The sequence below is a fragment of the Neovison vison genome, chromosome 4 (genome assembly GCF_020171115.1).
Source record: "Neovison vison isolate M4711 chromosome 4, ASM_NN_V1, whole genome shotgun sequence".
Lineage (NCBI taxonomy): Eukaryota > Metazoa > Chordata > Mammalia > Carnivora > Mustelidae > Neogale > Neogale vison.
In genome coordinates, this window is record NC_058094.1 from 60,851,456 (window position 1) to 60,874,056 (window position 22,601).

The 22,601-nt window shown below is 40.2% G+C and overlaps 1 protein-coding gene across 1 annotated transcript in view; it reads right to left on the reverse strand.

Annotated features, from left to right (window-relative positions):
• The window catches only part of KCNB2 (potassium voltage-gated channel subfamily B member 2), a 399,258-nt gene that overhangs the window by 190,785 nt on the left and 185,872 nt on the right, over window positions 1-22,601 (reverse strand). The window lies entirely within an intron of this gene.

Genomic DNA, 22,601 nt, shown 5'->3' on the forward strand with positions numbered 1-22,601 from the left:
GTTTAAGTTATATGTAAGTTATATAAGTTTAAATAAAAGTATACAAATAAATATTGGATATGAACATACATATACACATAAAATACTTTCAAGGGCACATATCTTCCAAGCAGTTGCTAGTACATTTACTGCAGCAGGAAATGATAACTGGGTTTCTCAGAATCTGAAGTCTACTGCAGCAGCTTTCTCCCAAAGACATCTTTGACATTAACCAGAACTAACTAACTATATATATCATTAATTTGGCATATTTTTCATCATCATATTTACCTCCAGCTCAAATTTCAGTCTTAAACTCTAAGCTAATGTAAACATATCCCTACATGCTGTCAGTTCAGTCTGAGAAAGAGAAGAAGACTGGAGGAGATGGTAGGATATGGATCTAAAAATCCAAAAAACTCTTTTTTTGTTTGTTTGTTTGTTTCAAGCAGTGCATTTTGTCAAAGAATTGTAAGGACAATGCATGGCTCACTAGCGAATGAGCATTAACATTTGTCATGGTTCTTAAAATAAGAAGAGTTGATCATTTTCAATAATTTCAAGTTTCAATAAGTGAATCTTATTTTGTTAAATTTTATCAGGAGCAACTCTTGAGACTGAGCTAAGGTAGCAGTCAAGTCCCCAGTTCTCTTTCATCAACATCAATATAAATCTGGTCCGCAACCTCATATTTGAACATTAGGGGCCACATGTAGTTCAAAATTCAAAAAACAAAACCAAATGATGAAAGGCAAGAGGGGGTATTATATTATTTATATTATATTATATTATATTATATTTGGGGAGTCCAAATGAATAATATTTCTGCACTGAAACATTTCAATAATTGCACTAAATTGTGTAATTATAAAATAAGCAAGGGCTATTAATAGCCTCAGTCAATTTAAGCCAAATTTTGTTGTCAAGCAAATTCTCGTCCAAAATCTTTCGGTCTTCAACGGGGTTTTGGAATTGTAAATTAAAGTTCGCAGTTCTGCATGGATGCATGGAAATTATTTTCTAGCATAGATATTCTCTAAGCAGGAGCAGTGAATAAACAACTTGTCTATCAACTTGCAGTGTGATTTACTGGCAAGCTGTAATTTCTGTGAAATCTGAACTTGAGTTAGCTCTGTCCAATTTCTATAATATATCCTAATAGCATCCATTAAGAACAATCTTGTTGGCATCTGAGCAAACCAGGAGCTTAAGGGATTGGCAATCTGTTTAGTAAATGACTACTACGCATACCATACATACCCTATGTGTATTCTTAGACCAACAGTGCCATTACTGCTCCCAGAAGACAGCCTAGGGTTGTTCCTCTCCTTAATAAACTAAAGAAATGAAATGATCTAGTCTAATGTGTATCAGCACCTTCAGGGACCACAAGGAATACAAAGGCCAGGCTTGGTGAAGTCCTCAGTCTCTGAATTTTCATCGAGTTCCCCGGATGACTCTACATGCAGCAAAATTTGAGAATCCTGCACCTAGACAATAGCCCATTACATTATAACCTAATTGTTTTTATGTGTGGGAGACCTTTACCCAGGCTGAGTATCAAAGCTGACGTACAGATTCTTGTGAGAAATGAGAAATTACTGCCTTTTTTTTTTTTTTTTTTTTTTTTTGGTAAGACACACAATGACTTTCATGAGTAAAATAATAAGTCTTGCTGGGAAATGATGTGATTCCAACCGCTTGTAATCAAAGTCCTTGTAAAAGCCTCAATACTTATCTATAGCGAAGTACAAGAAATAATCAAAAGTCACTTCCTGGTGACCAATTCTTACTTGTACAAATGCAAAATATTGTGTTAAAAATGGAACTGCACTCCTGGATGCTATTTAAAATTGTGGAGATCGTAGATTGGGGAGTCTGCGACTTAAATAGCTGGGGTGGTAGAAAGTGACTATAATTTGACTATGAATCATGATGATGCTCACAGGAAGATTGTGACAAGGAGACAAAAGGGCCCCGCTGTCCATTATAAACCACTGAATTGCCTTCAGATAAATGCATCTTGTCCTTTGAGTGGAAGCCACCTATCAGATTTCCCCCACAGCCTGCTTTGTTCATGGTAATGAAAATGCACTCTGCACGGTACAAGCTGCCTAATTCATTAGCACAAGCTCGCATGGACCACCTGCCTGGCTCTGGGAGGAAAGTACAAGGGAGAGAGAAGCCCACATTTTTCTAAAATGGCTGACCTTTATCGGAAACCATTCAAAGTCTTCCTCGTGACCGTGAAATGCTGCATGGAGCCCACAGCCAGGTAACCCCTTAGAGCATGCTCCAACACAATGACACTGATTTCCTCTTTGAAGAGGTCGCCCATCCGGTCTAGATACTTGGTACCCAAGACTCAGAGGTAATGGTACTGAGTCTCATTCAACTCTCTTCGCCCAGAGACACACACACCTCGATGCACTCACACTGCATTTCGGATTCTGTGGTCCAAGTGTTGGGATGGCCACAGTTGCATCCAGGAGCTGAACAACGACTTTTCAAGATAGTGACACATGTGGGGAATGCTCAGACCGTTCTTTAAAATATATATATATATATATATATATTTCAAAAGCACCAAATGACACAGACATCCTATTTTTGTATCAGACAATTTGTGACTTCATAGACACACGCTCCCGGGAAGCACGGGGACTCGAGCTGGACCAGTCTGAGTCATAATAATGGGGAAGTGTTTTGAAATGGTTGAAGCTCAAAGGATAAAGCAGATAGGCTGCTGGGGTATGGATGTGGGCTCTTGTTTTCACCAAAGCTGCCCAGATAGGATGAGCCCACGTTGCCGGTCCGAAGCACTTTTTTGAACAGTAATGCTGTTTTTGCAGTCTCGATGGGTAAAACACTCTCACGCTGAATCTGTGCTCGAGTTGATAATGAGACTGTTTTTACATCTTAAAGGAGTATCTAATTACTAATCTAAATATTGTCTATTCCAGATTGCAGATGCGCAATCTTACTCCATGCGCAGTCTTCAGAATCAGTTCAGCATCCCGGGAAAGGACAGTCGCCTTTAAGAAAAATCAGCATCTATAAAAAGAGCTGGATCAAAAGTAGACGCCCCATCACACACCCACTGTGGTTGGGCTGACAAAAATAGCCACTTGCACAGATTTAGTTCACTTCAATGTCAGGCAGGCTTCCCCCTCCAACCACTCTGCCTCCCTCCCCCCTCCAGCTCCTTAAACAAGGTCTGTGGTGCGTTCAGTGCTCATAGCAGGTGCCTTCAAGTCATGGGTACCAAACACCGGGCTACATCAGAAGCCACGGCACGAGGTAGTCTGCTCAGCACGCTCCTCCGCCTTGTTGTTCTAACAACCACTTGCCTGATGCTTAGAATGTATGTACAAGGTGCTAGGCACTGTACTGAATGCTTTAACACGTGACTTCACTGAGCCCTCCGACAGTCCTATGAGGAAACGGCGGTTTGGATATCTTGCCCATGGGCACACCTTTTAATTAGGGGGAGAGCAGATTCCCAAACCTGCTTTCAGTCATTATTCGGAGCTGCCCGTTTGGTCGCACATGCAGGTGTCGGGGGTATGCCAATTAGCCACCTCCCACTCCCTACCTCACACCAAAACTCAGATTCTTGAGTCCAGCCGACTTGTATTTTAAAAAGGTACTCTAAGTGAAAAGTAAAGAAATAAAAGGATACAGTTTTGTTAATATCTGGAATACTCCATGACAACACATCGTTTAAAGGGAATGAATGAAGTTTTAACTCATGATAGAACATCTGCCCATGCTAAATAACAATAGCCTTAACGTTTGCAGAGATCCCCACTTCTTTTCTTCCTTCTCCATCTCTTCGTCTCTATTTTCCCCCTCCGTATTCTTCCTTTTATAGGTTTATTTATTCATGCCTTTATTTCTTTGGTGCCTTCAACACACCAGGCACAGTTCTGGTGCAAGTGATGCAAAGATACAATTACTGCTCTCAAAGTGCTTACTTTTTAGTTGAGGAGGCAGACATCCAGGCTGATACAGCTTATGACGGGGATATCACATTGAGTCTGGGGAATCAGCCCAGGATGGCACCTAGGATAGGTAATCAGTCTGGCTTCACTGAGAGAGGGATCAAATGCTCTTCTCTGTCTTATCTTTAACAGGATGCATTATGTTTACTATGAGTCTCACACATGGTCGAAGAACAGTCAATAGATGAAGTCACTCTTCTGTAACCCATCTCTTCGCCCGAGTCCACAGAATGACCAACACCGGCTTCAACATCTCCGTGACTATACACAGGGGCCTGGTAGGAGGTTCTAAGTCCTACCTAAGCTCAACGGTTTTTGTGACCAAAATCTTTTGAAAATAATCTAGCTCTTTAGTAGGCACCTCAAATCCGTGAGTCATACTTTCTTATAACATACAAATGTCTCAAGGGAAGAGTGACCAACATGAGGTTGCCAAATGTTTCCTGGAAGCAACGGGCTGCATCCCAGCTGGGAATCAGGTCAGAGTGAAGACCGGCTAGAGGACCACAGCTTGGAACGCAAAGCAAACTGCCTCGCCTTCACTTGTGAGGTCTGGAGTTTGAGCTGTCAGATTCACAAACTCTTGCGTTCACAGGTTTTGGCTAAGGAGTAGCATTTTCCAACAGAAGACCTGTAGCCTGACATAGAGTAAGCTGCCCCTGACTGGACAACTGTGGGAACAAGTAAAGAAGCAACTCCCAAGGCCAAAAAAAAAAAAAAAAAAAGGGTGGGGGCACCTGGGTGGGCTCAGTGGGTTAAGCCTCTGCCTTCTGCTCAGGTCATGATCTCAGGGTCCTGGGATTGAGCCCTGCATCGGGCTCTCTGCTCAGTGGGAAGCCTGCTTTCCTTCCTCTCTCTGCCTGCCTCTCTGCCTACTTGTGGTCTCTGTCTGTCAAATAAATAAATAAAATCTTAAAAAAAAACAAACAAAAAAACCCCCAAAAAACAACAACGCCCCCCCACAAACAAAAACTAACACAACAACAAAAAACAACCTCCTGTGAAAGCAAACAAAACAGGCTGTACCAGTCAGAACCAACTCCGAGAGCATGGAAGCAGGGACTTCCAACTGACACACCCTCTTGGCGTCTGAAGGGGAAGAAGAATCAGCAGGGAACGCTGATCTGACTGTGAAAACATCTTCCTCTTGGGGAAGACGAATTAGCTCACCTCCCGGGTGCTACCAGATGCCTTGTGACTTCAGCTGAGACTATCTCTTCAGTTGGCTAGTTCCCAGGAAGGCCAAGGAGCCGGGGCCTGGCAAGACATGCTGAACACCCAGTTTCCCAGGCAGGACATCAAAGAATCAGATGCTAAAATCAACGATCTGTTCAAACCCGGAACACTTCCTATTAGAAGTTCTGTGATATCTGATTGGTAATGTATTTTTCTCTCTTCTTAGCTCTTTTCTCACAGTTGTCCCGAAAGAGTTGACCTTTTCACCCCATGCTGCCGGAGAGCCAACGGGCTGAGAAAGGTTAAGTGATGTGCTCACCCTCAAATTGAGCACGGCCTCTCCCTTGTGAGTAGGGTCGCACTGCCTGGCCACGTTTATCCTTGAGCAAGGGGCCTTGCTCAAATCTGCTCTTAAACTGCTACATTTTTTTTTTTTAAAGATTTTACTTATTTATTTGAGAGAGAGAGACAGTGAGAGAGAGCATGAGCGAGGAGAAGGTCAGAGAGCGAAGCAGACTCCCCATGGAGCTGGGAGCCTGATGTGGGACTCGATCCCGGGACTCCAGGATCACACCCTGAGCCGAAGGCAGTCGTCCAACCAACTGAGCCACCCAGGCGTCCCTTAAACTGCTACATTTTTATGAAGTGTCTGTCTTCATCTGGTTTGTGAAGTATTTTTAAAAATGTAGTAACACGTGGTTAATGGGGGAACTCTCCTGGCAGATACTTACGTGTTTAACATACAATGATGATTGATATTCAAAATGAGGATTGCAAGGTTCTGAAATGCCTTCCCAATCATTCAAAAGAAAATTAAATTCTGCCCCATATGGGTTTTTGTTTTTAGTGCACTTGACTGTATGCTAATTCTTTTTAAAATTTATTTATTTATTTATTTGTCAGAGAGAGAGAGAGAGAGAATATGCACAAATAGGGGGAGCAACAGGCAGAAGAAGCAGACACCCTCCTGATGTGGGACTCGATCCCAGAACCCTAGGATCATGGCCTGAGCCAAAGGCAGACACTTAACCAACTGAACTCCCCCAGGTGTCCCTGTATGCTAATTCTTTTTTTTTTTTAAGTTTTATTTATTTATTTGACAGAGAGAGATCACAAGTAGGCGGAGAGGCAGTCAGAGAGAGAGGGGGAAGCAGGCTCCCTGCTGAGCAGAGAGCATGATGCAGGGCTGGATCCCAGGACCCTAAGATCATGACCTGAGCCAAAGGCAGAGGCTTTAACCCACTGAACCACCCAGGCGCCCCATATACTAATTCTTAAGTGAACAGTTCATCACTGATCTCTTTCTCTCTCTCTCTACTGACTTTCTTGCGAGTGAAACGTGCCATTCTCTAAAAATGTAGGATAATATACATACAATTCAAGATGTTTTCCTCTTACCTTCTCCTTTCCCACTCATCCATCCTTCCATCCAATCCATCCTTATAACCCTATTCTTTATAGTATGAAGTTCTGATCATTGCATCAGAATCACCAAAAACCCACATCTCATTTCTGGCAGAAGTATTCTAGAAAACTGGGTTGGCACACAACGGTTGGGAGGGAAGAGGTAAAGGGCTTCCTGGTCACGGGGATATGGCCCACATCAAGAGGGAGTCTGCTTCTTGTAGTCAGAAGAGCTACATCTGGCTCTTTTTTTTTTTTTTTTGGTATGAAATTTCCCAATCATTTAGAGCCCAAAGTGGTTTGTTGTTGGTGAGACTTATCTGAAAAGTTTCTTGATAATAAGATTTCTAAACATGGGCTAAGTTGGCTGGTTGTTAGAAGTTCAACCTTGGGCTTAGATATAACTCTAGGATTCTGATGTTTTAAAAAAAGATATAATACATTCTTTCTCTCTGCACATTGTATTTTACATAAATGATTCAACTCTGCCATTTCACCTTTGGAGGTTCAGTATTGAAAATAAATATATCTAAAATAGAGCTAATTGCTTTTTTTCTTCAAATTTCAATGTCCATTGGGAAGGAAACACTGAAAAAGAGACACGGATTGGGAAGGAACCAGGACAAATGAATTAGCTCGTGAGTTACTGCCTCAGTAAGACTTGGCTGGGTCAAAAAAGGCCAATCACAACAGGTAAAATCTAATCAATCATTAATATACTCCATTCTCTCTTAATATGGCTATAGCATTCAACTGGCATTTCACTTGAAATTAATACAAATCATTCTAGATCTCATCAAAAGCTATTGTAGACATCCAATTTAAAATGTATTGTAATGCATTTGGAATGGTGGTTGACTACTTCAAATTAAGGGCAGTCTGAACGAAAGATATGTCAAAAGCAAACCATGAGTATATTCTGCTGTCTAGCTAGCCTCAATTATGCTAAATGCTTCCCCACTGCCTAGCGAATCTCAAAGTTCTGCTACTAATGTATAGCACAGGGTCTTTCTCAGGAGCAGACAGAACTGGGGGCTTCTCTTCAGTGGGATGATGACAAGGGCACGGAAGCGGAGCTCCCAATTAAAAAACATCAAAAACATTAGAGGCAGTCCTAGAACTAGCAGCAAAATTCTCTCCTACTGGTTCCTGAAATGACCATATTAAATTTTATGCTTTGCCCTTCATTAAGATCCATACATTCATAAGACATGGAGCTATTGAACATTTTTCTAATTCATGAAAATTTTTCTTCCCGAGAAATCTGATCAGGGAAGGGAGTTTTCCTAGAGTATCTTGATGTTACATGAGGCTCTGATGGGTGGTAATTCACCATACATTTATCTCTGTCAGTGGAAGGAAACAGGGCATCCATGGCTGGTCAGGATAATGGCCTCCCTATCTGTGTGCAGTTAAGAGTCATTTTTGTAACCATCATGTTCCTCTGTGTCTGGAATTCTGGAGCTGAAGCCCAAAGAAATGTTTGCAAATTAAAAATAGAAAATGGGCTGATGGAATGGTATTCACCTCAAATTGTCTGAAGAGTCACATCAGGTATAAATAGACAGTTTGCTCTTCTTCCTGCAATGCCTTTGTTGCACACTTTATCTGGCAAACTCATGAGACTTTCAAGTCCTGCTTAAATGTTACTTATTTTCTGTAACTTCTTCTGCATTCCTTTCCCCTCCCCCTGCCCGTTTACCTCACAGGTAAAAAAATTATAATAATTATTAACTAAGGTATAATTCATTTTCCCTCAGTGCTCTTTTATACCTCCATTTCAGCATGGATCTCATTATACATGATATCATGGGTATTTGTCTACCTCTGCTGGTCCCACCAGACTGTGCAGACTTCAAGGGCTGCCGCATGTGTTTTATTCCAGAAGAACACAGGGCTTGAAATGCAATATATGCAGATGTTCATTAAGGGTTTGTTCAATCAAACGTCTGTCTTTCTCTTAACTAATCTTGAATGACTGTCCATTCATCTAGCTCTTAAAACACAGTACATTAATAGAATAGCAGGGAATCAGACCACGGAAACAAGATCAGAAATCAGTTTTAACAGGAATAGGGAAAAATGCCATTTATGACACTTTGTGATCAGCCTCTCTGTGAGGAATGACTGAGGGTCACACTACCAGGCTTAATGAAATCACTATAAGTCACACAGATTTTTACCCACATATTTAGTCGACAATACCTGAAATTAGGGTTTACTTCCTCCCTCCTGATTTAAAAAGTGAGCAGAAATGTCAGGAGAACAGAGTCAACTTGAGAACGGGGTATGTTGGGGGACATTTCTGGAAGCCGTGGAACTGGAAGAGTTGACGTCTTTTTTTTTTTTTTTTAAGATTTTATTTATTTGTCAGAGAGAGAGAGTACACACAAGCAGGCAGAGTGGCAGGCAGAGGCAGTGAGAGAAGCAGGCTCCCCACAGAGCAAGAGTTTGATTTGGGGCTCGATCCCTGACCCTGGGATCATGACCTGAGCCGAAGGCAGCGAGCGGCTCAACCAACTAAGTCACCCAGGCGTCCTGAGCTGACGTCTTTTTCCTCGTTTCTCAACTACAGCACAGTTTGGTGGAGCGACAGTCACAACTTCCCTCAAGAAAGAGACCATGTTCCGTTTTCTGCAATTTTCATGCTTCCCCAATTATTTAATTTTCTTTAAGTATTTTGGGAAATAATCTTGGTATTTAAATAAAGTCTAAAAATGTTTAAAAAGTATTGCTAAGGGGGCACCTGGGTGGCTCAGTGGGTTAAGCCGCTGCTTTCGGCTCAGGTCATGATCTCAGAGTCCTGGGATCGAGTCCCGCATCGGGCTCTCTGCTCAGCAGGGAGCCTGCTTCCTCCTCTCTCTCTGCCTGCCTCTCTGCCTACTTGTGATCTCTCTCTGTCAAATAAATAAATAAAATCTTAAAAAAAAAAAAAAGTATTGCTAAGGTTATTATGCATGTGCACTCCATAAAGTTATGCTTTAAAATAGCTGCCTAAAGAATCATGTTTCTTTCCTCCTTATATCATGGTTCGAACCAGTCTTCAATGTTCTGTTGTACTTTCTTCAGTCATAGTTTATGATCTCTCGTCTGTTTTTCCTTGGGAGAGTCTGTTACGAATTCGTGTGCCACCAGCCATTTACACATAATCTGTGTCACTCTGGCACTCCTTCAGGCTTCTGCTCACCACACACAGCTGTGACGATGCAAGACAACAAGGGTTACTAACCTACAGCAGGTTTCAGGAGTGACCTTCATAACTAGGTGCAGATTTTGCCAATATTTCAAACAAGATGCCAGGAAGTAAGGACCTCATAGCTATGCTAAGGGTTGGAGGTCACCCAGTAAATGAATAGATTGGCAGCTTGACCTGGCTTTTGAATCTAAGCTATAAAAACGTTTCCATTTTGTAACAGTGAACACAGTTACATAGATGCTCTACAATAAGCTGTACCATAAAAAGAAGCCACAGAAAGAGGCAAAAGTCTTGGTTAATGACCTTACTGTAATAGCCAAAGAAAGATAAAGCACATACCCCATTACTGAGTTTGCAGTGTGATTGCTAAAATATCTCATAGCTAGAAAAATTTTCAAATTCTGCACAGATTAAGCAAATGGGTGAGTGCACTGGGGATTTAAAACAGGTCCCTAGGGATGTGCAGAGAAGCCAAGTCTTACCTTTGAAGCAACTAGTTCCTGTTTGAAACATTTCTCTTCATTTTGTTTCAATTTCTAAAGGTCTCTTTAGCTCATTAAAACAACAACAAAAAATCTTTCTGTCCTTACTTGTTAAAGATTTCCTGTTCCTTTTTCTCTTAAAAGTCTTTTCATCCAATGAACACAAATATCAGGAATTCTGGCAATGAATAGTGATGAGATAAAAAACAGAAAGAGAGGAAAACAGAGTGTTTCAATTAGGTGGTGTTCATGTTGCCTAGTACATTTAATAGGCTGCTGGCTTACACTGAGAGCCGCCAACCATCATGGGGAAAGACCCTCACCCAGGTCTGAGAAAGTATCTCCCAGACTCCCTCTTCCTTTTCAATGTCATTCCCCAGGGTGGGTATCAGTTAATTAACTAAAGAAAATCTCTTATTTTTCTGATTACAAAACTTCCCAAACTTGTAAAATATGGTAAAACTCCAAGAAAAAATGATAGAAAAATTAACCTGCAATTCAATCACTCAGAGACAATTATTTATTCATGTTCTAGCATCTCACCTCGCATTTTTTCAAGAGTTTTTATATGTTGTATATGCAAGTATGTGTATTAGTTTTTATAAAGATAGCACTACATGTAACCCTGTTTATAGGCTGCTTTTTCACTTAAATGTAATGAAAAATTTCCTAGACCATGTCTTTAAAATTTTTTATTTTTTTCAGATTATTTATTTGACAGAGAGAGACACAGAGAGAGAGGGAACACAAGCAGGGGGAGTGGGGGAGGGAGAAGTAGGCTTCCCGCTGAGCAGGGAGCCTGATGCAGGGCTCCATCCCAGGACACTTGAGCCGAAGGCAGACGCTTAACGACTGAGCCACCCAGGCACCCCTACCATAACTCTTTTAAAGAATGATTATGACTATGCAAAATCTACATTTGGATTTACCAGCATTAATTTAACCAATATCCCATTTTTGGATATTGCTTTAGTTTGCTTGGGCAGCCACAACAAAGTGCCACAGACCGTGTGACTTAAACAACAGAAATTTATTTTCTCACAATTTTGGAGGTTGAAGTTTGAGATTAGGGTGCCAGCGTGGTGGGGTACTGGTAAGGACTCTCCTGCTTTCTGATAAACAGACACCTTCTCACTGCATCCTCATTTCAGGGAGAGGGAAACGGAGAACAAAGTCTGGTGTTTCTTCTTCTTCTTCTTCTTTTTTTTTTTAATTTTATTTTTATTTATTTGACAGACAGACAGATCACAAGTAGGCAGAGAGACAGGCAGAGAGAGAGAGAAAGAGAAAGAGAGAGACAGAGGGAAGCAGGCTCCCTGCTGAACAGAGCGCCCGATGCGGGACCAATCATGACCTGAGCCGAAGGCAGTGGCTTAACCCACTGAGCCACCCAGGGGCCCCTCTGGTGTTTCTTCTTAAAGAGCACTAATATCGCCATGAGGGCGGCCATGGGATCACCATGAGAGAGCTTCATGACCTCACCCAAAACTAATTATCTCCCAAGGGCTCTACTTTCAAATACCATCACAGGAGAAGTTAGGGCTTCAATGTATGAATTTGGGGTAGGGAACACAATATGGTTCACAGCCCATTTTAAAGTTGTTTTTAATTTGCATCACTATAATAATGTTGTGATAAACATCCTTGGACATATAGCTCTCTAACTATAAAAGCCTTTTTCCTTGGCATGAATTCAGAGAATTGCTGGATAAGAGTCTGCTCTTTTAGAGGCTTTCCCCCAAATTAATTTAGGATAACCAATTATATCCTCAGTTCATTCAAAATGAGCTCAGTTCACAAATAACTACTAACTGCTTATTATGTGTAAGTTACCATGAGTACAATAAACAAAATGAGAAAATAATGCATGCTCCCAAGGAGTTGACAGTCTGAGCAGAAGGATGAGGGATGGATTTGGGGGTCAAGTAAAAAAACAGTGAGAGCTGAAGCACGCTTATTATTCTCTCTGTCCTTTAGAGAGCCAGCTCATTTTAGCAGAATGCATAACTATGATTTTTATACATATTGCCAATCTGCCTTCCAGAAAGCTTATAATATTCCTACCAGCTGTACAGAGAGCCCTCTTCTCTGTCAGTTCAGTTTTCAAAATTTACTGGACTGAACTTGACTTTAGTTGGTCCCATCACTGGAACCCCTGCTCTTGTTTGAAATTGCTAGTAATCAATTTGCTGGCTCAGTAACTAGAACTATTTCAGAGACAACAGAAATACTCTTCATTAGAGAAAGAAGATAAAATACATGCTATTTGCCACAGACACCCTGTTCTGCGGTACAATGAAGAAGAGAAAATTTTTGAAATATTTCATACTTCTTGCCTAAATTTTAATTTTGGAATAATCTGGGGGGGGCAATGATACAACTAAAAGTGTAATTTTCTTTTCTAAAATATGGTTTCCTTCAATGGAGAAGAGTGACTGATTTTCTAGAGGTGTTAAGAGAACTAAATCTTAAACAATTTGGAGGAAGCAACTGTGAAATCTCTAGGGTTAAAAAAAGAGAAGAGAAAAGCAACAGCCAAGCTCTCAAACCCAAACCACTTCTCTCAATTATAAAGAATTTTTGTCAGAATGATAACCTATGACTTCCTCATAATGGAAAGAGAAAGTCGTATACTTACTGTGTGTTGGGTACTACGCTAGATTCTTTCATTTATATTATCTTGAGAAATTACTTTTATTTCTCACAACTGCCTTATGTGGTAGGGATACCTGATTTAGCAGAAACCCAGAGATATAGGACACCAGTTAAATTTGAATTTCAGATGCCCAACAAATATTTTTGTAGTATAAATATGTCCCCCCAAATATTTGGGACATATTTATGCTAAAAAATGTTATTTACCTGAAATTCAAATTTAACTTGGCAGCCTATATATTTTTTGGTAACCCATGGTTGGATATGGTGATTCACAGTTTGCTTTCCATAGTATGGAAATGAAATGGCCAGGGAAGAAATCCAGTAAGGGTACCACCATTTGTCCTAAAAAATCTGGACTCCACAAATTAAGGCATTAGCTCTCCTCTCACATTCAGTTTCAGAATCTTATGGCATATTTGGCGTCCTTTCTTTGTCTGCATTTTGATTTAAGTTTTTCCAAAATGATACATTCATTGTTTTCCACTTCTAAGCCAAGGCACACATTAAATGGGGAAATAGCTCTAAAACTGGCATTGAAATATTAATTTGTTTAAAGATTGATTTTCCTGGCCATAACCACGCACTCATATTTAATTTACAGAACTGCGAGCACACAATAGAAATACAAAGCAGACAATGACACGAGATATTCTCAAGTAAGATTATGAAACAGGGCCATAACACTATGACAAGAAGGCAGAGCAAGGAAAAGGTCAAGAGGCTAATTGGGAGCAGAAAAGGAAAAGCTCTAACTTGTAAGGGAAAGGTACTTAGCCCCTAAATAAAGGAAGCAGAGAGTACTCCTTCTCAGGCACAACATGCAAAAACTGTGATCAGACGAAGGATAAGGAGGAACTCCTAATTTGCCCAAGTGACTCTTTAGATAATTGCCAGAGAGAGAAATCTGGTTTACAATGTTCCACGAGCAAATGTCCTACCTAGGGTGGGCATGGGAAGTTCTGCCATTTCAAGAGCGTTTGTTCAATTGATTTTAAATTGGAAAACATGACCACCACTCTGGGCCTCTTGCACTTGGGGCTTCTGGATGGTCAGGACAGGGGATCAATCCCATCTGTACCCAAGGCTTAGTGTGTGCCAGGGCCTCAGTATTAGGCAGAGGTGGGACTGCCACCCGGAAGCCAAGTTGTCTACCAAAGGGAAGGCATAGCCCATTGGGTTTCCCAGGTGCTGCATTACAAGTCTTTCGGCCCCATGAAGGCCATGATGCTGACAATGGCATCCTGATGATCTCAGTACTTCCATGAGTCTGAGAGGAGGGCACATAGATGGAGGTCAGTAAGGAGACTGTTATCATAATGGACACTGAAGAAATCAGAATAATCAATTCCTTTGGGACAGCAGGGCTTGGTTTTTGAATGGCTATTAAGGCTTTTAGTTTCTTTATCTCTAGTTTTACCCCATTCAAAAATACATTCCAGTTCAAATAAACACATCGTGCAAAGCATGGTCTCAGCAGGCATTAATGCAACCATCAGGTGCTCCCCTTAAAGCAAGGCAGAGAAAGCGCACAACTGAAGAGGAATTTCCCTTCTGCACCCTTCTCAGTCTAGCTGAAAATTTAATTAACCAATTATTTTATAATTAAACAGAATAAAAATGAAAATTCCACATGACTGGAAATAGTCAAGTTAAATGCTTCTCAGCCCTCTCAGGCAAATATAAATTCTCCATGCATTGATACATGCTTTCTATAATGTCAGTAATGTCAAAAGAAGAAATGAAGTTGGCTCTTCGCAGAACTTGGGGCAGTCAATTTTGGAATGATTGGTGAGAAAATGATGGAGCTCCCTAACACATGAATTTTTCTAGACACCTGGACGAGGAAGGTGTTAACCAACCTTGGCAGATGTAGACTATCGGGCATTTTCTACTGCACGTACAGGATGAGTTGGTTAAATTTAATTAATAATATTGTATTTAATTTAGTTGACATTGATGACATATCTAGATAGGCTTATTTATTTATTATTATTGAAGTACACTGGACACAATGTTATATTGCCATCAGGTCTACAACATTAATGATTGGAACAATCTATCCATTTTGCTATGTTCCCCACAAGTGCAGCTACCATCTGTCACAGTACAACCTTGTTGCAAGACCCCTCACTACATTCCCTATAGACTGATTTATTTTAATTTGACTTAACTGCTCTGAAACAACCGAGATCTTCTTAGAGTGTAAATATCTAGAACAAAATCGCTTTAAACATTTTAGGACCATTCTGTCCACTTATTTGATCACCATCTACTGGGAATCAGGAACCGTGCCAAGCGCGTGTAGAGTGGAGTGAGAGAAGGCCCAAGTGGCTGCCGGCTGGCTCACGAGGAGGCAATGTTGCCATGGTGATAGGCTGCATGGGGAGCTTGGGCAGGTGATGATGGTAGAGAAGGTGTGGTCAGATTTGGGGAGCAATGAGGAGGTAAATCAACAGGATCTGATGGTGGATTCCATAGACTCAGGGGAGCTTTGAGAGGAGAGTCTTGGGGTTTCCTGCTTGCTCAGTTGTGAAGACCAGGATGCTTGTCACTAAGATAGCAAACCCTGGAAATAGACTTAGCATAAGGGGAAGAGAATATACTGGAGCAATCCAGAGGAATCTCTCTAGGAGATGGTGGTATACACAGGTCTGGGGCTCAGAGAAGGGACATAAAATCATTGGTTCAAATTTCTACTGCCCAAGGTGTGCCAGAGATGAAGATGTGTGTTTGCTACAGGACAGGAGCCAGCAGAACAGAAGGCTTTAAATGAGAGATTGATTCAGTCCCAGCTCTTCTATATGCAGCTTCCATGCCTTCCTTTGTTCAGTAAGAATGATGACACAAGGGGAAGTCTGAGTTATCTCCTATGTAGGAAGGCAGAGTCCTGCACCAAGGCTGAATGGCTCTTAGTGACCAATGAACCAATGTTGCCCTCCCATTCCTCAGTCTCTGACACTTTTTTTTCTTTTAGATTTTATTTATTTATTTGACACACATTATGAGATCACAAGTAGTCAGAGAGGCAGGCAGAAAGAGAGGGGGAAGTAGGCTCCCTGCTGAGGAGAGAGTCCGATGTGGGGCTCAATCCCAGGACCCTGAGGTCATGACCTGAGCCGAAGGCAGAGGCTTAACCCACTGAGCCACCCAGGTGCCCCTCTGACACTTCTTTCTTTTCTGACATCTACCCCATCCATGACCTTATTCTCACCTTCTTTTAAGTAGCAGGGATGTAACAATATTCGGGAACTATTAACTGCCAGACCTCATACTAGATAATGAGAGTATGGCTGAAACAAAGGGAAAAGGTGGTTGACCTCCTGACACTTCTATTTTAAAAGAGAAAGGACCATATCAAACTGATTCTCATACTGTAACTCATCAGAAGGGTTTACCAGCAAAGACACTAAACTCCAGATTATGTAGTGTAGGTCTCACTTGAGAGAGGACCTTATGAAGAAATACTAGATTGAGGGTCACAAGAATTACAGTATACACATCAGAAGCAGTATGAGACAAGAATGGGATAAAAGGCTTACAGCTGGATGATAAATGTCTTCTCTTTCAATTATTTCAGCGTATCTCTAATGTAGGCATAGCCTTGCTTAGAGATAATAATATAGTCCAAACTTGGGGTCCTTTGTGACTTTGAGGTTAAAGTCAAATAAACTTCACTTCTCCCTCTTCTAAACAAGACCCTACTCAACTAGTTTTACTGTATCTAGATAATACAAAACACTATGTCAAGACTTATTAGAAACAGAAAAAAAAATCTTCAGCAAATTTATAATGTAAGTATTTGGAAAGTCATTAGATATTTAAAAAAAAAGGTATTTAGATTACTTGAAAGTTGATAGTACCTAACGTAGGCCATATAATATACTATTGAGATGCTCAATAAATGTCTGTTGAATGACCAAATTCAACCTGTGATCATTCACTTGTTCAACGAGTTTTTATCAAGCACCTACTATGTGCCAGTCATTGTGCTGGGCCCTGGGGATGCCAAGACAAATAGGACCCATGACTGAACAGGGGAGAGAGACATGAAAAGAACTAAGTACAACAGAGTGTAGGGAAGGCTACAGAAGGTAAGTATAAAGGATCACCGGAGCACAGCAAGAGAAACCATGAAATATGATGTGGAGAGGGTCTGTAGAAGTAGGAAAGGTTTTGGGAAGAGATGAACTTGGCCATGAAGGGCTACTAAAAGGAAGATCTGAAGATTTGAAGATGAGTTTGAAGAAGCTATGAAAAACATGCTCTGATGGAAATTAAGAGAAATGATTTTTAGGTGAAGAATTACAGCACCATAGCAAGGGCAAGGATCCAGAGAGGGTTTCTCTGCAGCAGATGAGAAAATATTAGGAAGGATAAAGGTCATTCATACATGATAGTTATCTTTTGCTCTCTGACACCTTCAACTCAGTCTCAGAAAACCTGGCAGCTAATGTATCTTCTTCAAAGCACCAAGTATTAATAAGTTTGAGATCAGGACCCATGACTGAACAGGGAAGAGATATGTGAAGCCGACTAAGTACCACAGAGTATGTACTGGTGTCTAGAGGTTCAATAACTAAAAGCTCATTTCTGGAGAAAAAGGTAGCATAAAAATATACTCAAAAAGAGAATATGTGGCTTAGGGCACAGTTTCTCAAGGTCAGGCTGTGAAACGTGTGGGAAGATAAAATGGATGAGTAGCCCAGCCTTGGTCACTCATTCGTTTGGCCTCCATTTTTCTTCAACATGAAGGACCACCATCTTGAATGCTTCGGAGTCTCTGAATATTTCCTTCAGAATATAGAATGGAAAGACTGGCCATTTTTTTTCTAGTCTTCTTTTAACCATTTTTTTCCTGCTAAATTTTCTAATAAAACTTATTTTCCTAGGGTTTCCCTTCGTTCTTTTTGGCTCATTGTTTTTCTTTTCTTTCTTTCTTTCTTTTTTTTTTTTTTTTAAAGATTTTACTTATTTATTTGACAGACAGATCACAAGTAGAGAGAGAGGAGGAAGTAGGCTCCCTGCTGAGCAGAGAGCCTGATGCGGGGCTCGATTGGCTCATTGTTTTTCTATTAGAATTGAATTTTCTTTTTCCTTCTTTTCTTTGCTCTTTTGTTCTTCCCTCTCTCCCTTCTGCCTGTCTCCCTCCCTCCCTCCATCTGTCTATCATTCCTTCCTTCCTTTGCCATTAGGTTACTACAAATGCCAGCTCTTACCACCTACTCATGACTTCTCCCTGATTATAAAATGCCTGAGCAGGAGCAAAGGAGAGAAGATTTAACCCTCAGGCCCCAAAGTCTCTTTATACTTTTCAACTAAAATGAAATTTGTGGGAGGACATTTACAATGACTTAGGCAGATAGAAAATTAAGGGATAATTTAGTTTTTTTTTTTTAAAGAAAATATATTTTAATAGGAAAACAACAACTATTCTCTAAAACAAACCAGTATTTGTTAAATAAATGCATTTAGTAATAAATACACATAAACTCAGCAGAAGAGATCTGAGATGAAAGGAATGTCATTATCCTCCACATTTTAAAAGATTAACAAATTAGGGGAGCCTGGGTGGTTCAGTGGGTTGAACCCCTGCTTTTGGCTCAGGCCATGATCTCAGGGTCCTGGGATCGAGTCCCGCACTGGGCTCTCTGCTCAGTCGAGAGCCTGCTTCCCCACCCCACCACCTGCCTCTCTCCCTACTTCTGTCTGTCAAATAAATAAATAAAATCTTAAAAAAAAAAGATTAACAAATTAGATGGCTTTATGCCTGAATTCCCTCCAAAAATTTAGTTCCAGGGAACTGGGGAATAAGAGCATGTGTTCCTAATGCATCCATTAGAGTGTCAGAAATTACTGGGAACTAAGTTCTTCCTTTTGGATGTGGATGATACCATGAGTTATGCAGAGCTTGAGGGTAAAATCAAAAGGAATCCAAAACAGTGATTCAAGAGAATATTCCATTTTCCCCCCAACATTGTGCATTATTCCAGGTAGAAAATGTATCATTCAAGAAAATGAACACTGATGCCTGCCCCATATTTCATGTCTCATACTACTGTCATTGCTATAATGTTCATCTTAACATGCAGTGTAATATTAGTGTTAGGTGTAGAATTTAGTGATTTATCACCTACATACAAAATTCAGTGCTCATCATGAGTGCCCTCCACAATACCCATCACCTATTTAACCCACCCACCCCACCTCCTCTCCAATTAAGAGAGGAGATATAATTAAGAGCCTTTTCTTGGTTTAATTTAATAAGACTGTATAGTTAAGAGCCTGTTTCTTGGTTTTACTCTGTTCTTTCTTTTCCCTATGTTCATTTGTTTTGTTTCTTAAATTCCACATATGAGTGAAATCATATGGTATTGGTCTTTCTCTGAATGACTTATTTCACTCAGCATAATATTTTCTAGCTCTACCTATGTCATTGCACATGGCAAGATTTCATTTTTTAGGGCTGAATAATATTCCTGTGTGTGTGTGTGTGTGTATGTGTGTGTGTGTGTGTGATATGTATCTATCTCCATCAGTTGATGGACATTTGATTTGGGCTCTTTCCATAATTTGGCTGGCTACTGCAGACACTGCTGCTATAAATACTGGGGTGCATATGCTCCTTTGAATCTGTATTTTTGTTTCCTTTGGGTAAATACCCAGTAGTACAATTGCTGGGTCATAGGATAGTTCTATTTTTAACTTTTCGAAGAACCTCCATCCTGTTTTCCAGAGTGGCTGCACCAGTTTGCATTCCCACCAACTCTGTAACAGAGTTCCTCTTTCCCCACAACCTTGCCAACATCTGCTGTTTTCTGTATTGTTAATTTAAGCCATTCTGGCTGATGTGAGGTGGTTTCTCATCGTAGTTTTGATTTGTATTTCCCTGATGATGAGTGATGTTGAGCATCTTTTCATGTGTCTCTTGGCCATCTGGATGTCTTCTTTGGAAAAATATCTTCATGTCTGCTGCCCATTTTTAAACTGGATTATTTGCTTTTTGAGAGTCGAGTTTTATAAGTTCTTTATATATTTTGAATACTAACCCTTAATCAGATATGTCATTTGCAAATATCTTCTCCCATTCTCTAGGTTCCCGTTTAGTTCTGTTGATTGTTTCCTTCACTGTACAGAAGGTTTTTATTTTGATGTAGTCTCTTTAGTTTATTTTTGCTTTTATTTCCCTTGCCTCAGGAGACATATCTAGAAAGAAGCTGTTATGGCAGAGGCAAAGGGGTTACTGTTCTGTGTTCTCCTCTAGGATCTTGATGGGTTCCTGCCTCACATTTAGGTCTTTTACCCATTTTGAATTTATTTTTGTGTATGGTGTAAGAAAGTGGTCTAGTTTCATTCTTTTACATGTTCCTGTCCAGTTTTCCCAAGATCCTTTTGAAGGGACTGTCTTTTTTCCATTAGGTATTCTTTTCTGCTTAGCTGAAGATTAGTTGATCATATAGTTGTGCATTCATTTCTGGGTTTTCTATTCTCTTCCATTGATCACTACAGCTTTGCAATATAACTTGAAGTCCAGAATTTTAATACCTCCAGATTTGCTTTTTCTTTTTGAGGACTGCTTTGGCTATTTGGGATCTTTTATGGTTCCATACAAATTTTAGGATTGTTTGTTCCAGCTCTTTGAAAAAACCAGTTGGTCGTATTTCGGCAGGGATTGCATTAAATGTGTAGACTGCTTTCAGTAGTATAGACATTTTAACAATATTTGTTCTTCCAATCCATGAGGATGGAATGTTTGTCCCTTTTTTTGTGTCATCTTCAATTTTCATCAGTGTTTTATAATTTTCAGAGTACAGATATTTTACCTCTTTAGTTAGGTTTATTCCTAGATAATTTAGGGTTTTTGGTGCAATTGTAAATGGAACTGATTCCTTGGTTTCCCTTTCTGCTGCTTCATTACTGGTGTATATAGAACTACAACAGATTTCTGTACACTGACTTTGTACCCTGTGCCTTGGCTGAATTTGCAAATCAGTTCTAGTAATTTTTTTGGTGGAGTCTTTGAATTTTCCATATAGAGTATATATCATATGCAAATAGTGGAAGTTTGACTTCTTTTTTGCTGATTTGGATGTCTTTTACTTATTTTTCTTGTCTGATTGTTTTGGCTAGGACTTTCAGTACTATGTTAGATAAAGTGATGAGAGACACACCAAACTTCTTTGCCTAGTTAGAGTCTACTCACACTTCAGGTATGATAAATACGATTTCCTCCACAAGGCTTCTGGGGACTCTTAAAGAATAAGTTAGAGTTCCCCTTGTGTGCATTCTTTTTCGAGACCTTATGAAATGCTAGTGAAGTTGCCAGTTTATGTATCCGAGTCTTCAGTCTGAATGTACAGACAGCCAGAAGAGAAACTAAGCCTGGACACCTCCTCGAGAGGTTGACATACATAAGCAGCAGGACAGTTATTAGGCTGTTCACAAATATTCCTGGCCTTCTGCCTCCTGGGCACATGGTAGGACTGTATCTCTTGGCCCACTTGCGGTTGTGCTGGGCTGTGCAATGTGCTTTGGCCAATTAGTTGTAAAGGGTATCACCTCTAGGCCAGAACAATCGTTGCCAGAACAAGACCTTACCTAGCTCTCTTTTCTTCTGCCATGGGACCAGCAACTTCATAGAAAGTAGCTATTCTATCAGTCTGGACCCCGGAGGAAGATAATGCTAAGCTAATCCCCTAGCTGACCACGATGGACACACAGTACAAGCAAGAAACAAATCTTTGTCATTGTAGACCACTGAGATTTTGGCACCATTTGTTACTATCATAAACTAGTAATTTTAGGTTACTAACATGACTTAGCCCATCCTAATACTATGAAGTCCGTAATGTTGATGAATACATAAAGAAGAAACAGCACTCTGGCCTCTCCATCTGCTTAAATTGTCTTGAGAGGTCTTCTAATCCATTGCCTCTCTTTCAGGGAAGACCATACTTTGAATTTAGTCTCTTAGAATCTAGGAATGACCAGGAATACATATGAATACATAATCATGTTTCTAATAGGAAATTCTTCTTTCTATCTAAACTAAGGGCATGAAATATGGAGTGTCCTTACAATACCAAAGGACTCTGTGGATTCAGTATGCTATTGGTTCTGATATATTATGAAGCCATTGATAACTCAGCTCAGTGAGAGGCCAACTCTCACCATAGCTGAGATATGTAAGCCCCCACTGCTCTTTCTATTTTTCCTTTAGTTTCTGCTCTTTCTCTACACACACACACACACACACACACACACTCACTTACTCACACTCTCTCTCTCCCCTTTTTCCTTACAGTTCAAAATACACAAAGCCTATACAATAATTAAGACCATATTCCCTGTATCAGTTCATTATTGGCTCAAATTATCTGTGTCTTTGGATAAATCATTTATCACTTCCAAGTACTGGTTTCCTATTTGGGAGTTATTATGAAACCCAAAAGGTAATATACAAGAAACAAAGTAGAACTGCACAGTATTAGCTACATCCTGTGGGGAGCTAAAAGGAATAACTGCCCTCAAATTGCCAACATTCTTTTGCATTAGTGTCTCTCAGAGTCCTTTATAAAATTCATAAAATTTTGGAAAGTTATCTGGGGGTGGATTAAAATTAATTCATTATTGTCCTCAAACACCTGCCAACTAATGGTCCTGAGACCACTGAGACTCAAGATAAAGATGTTTTGATGGAATGGA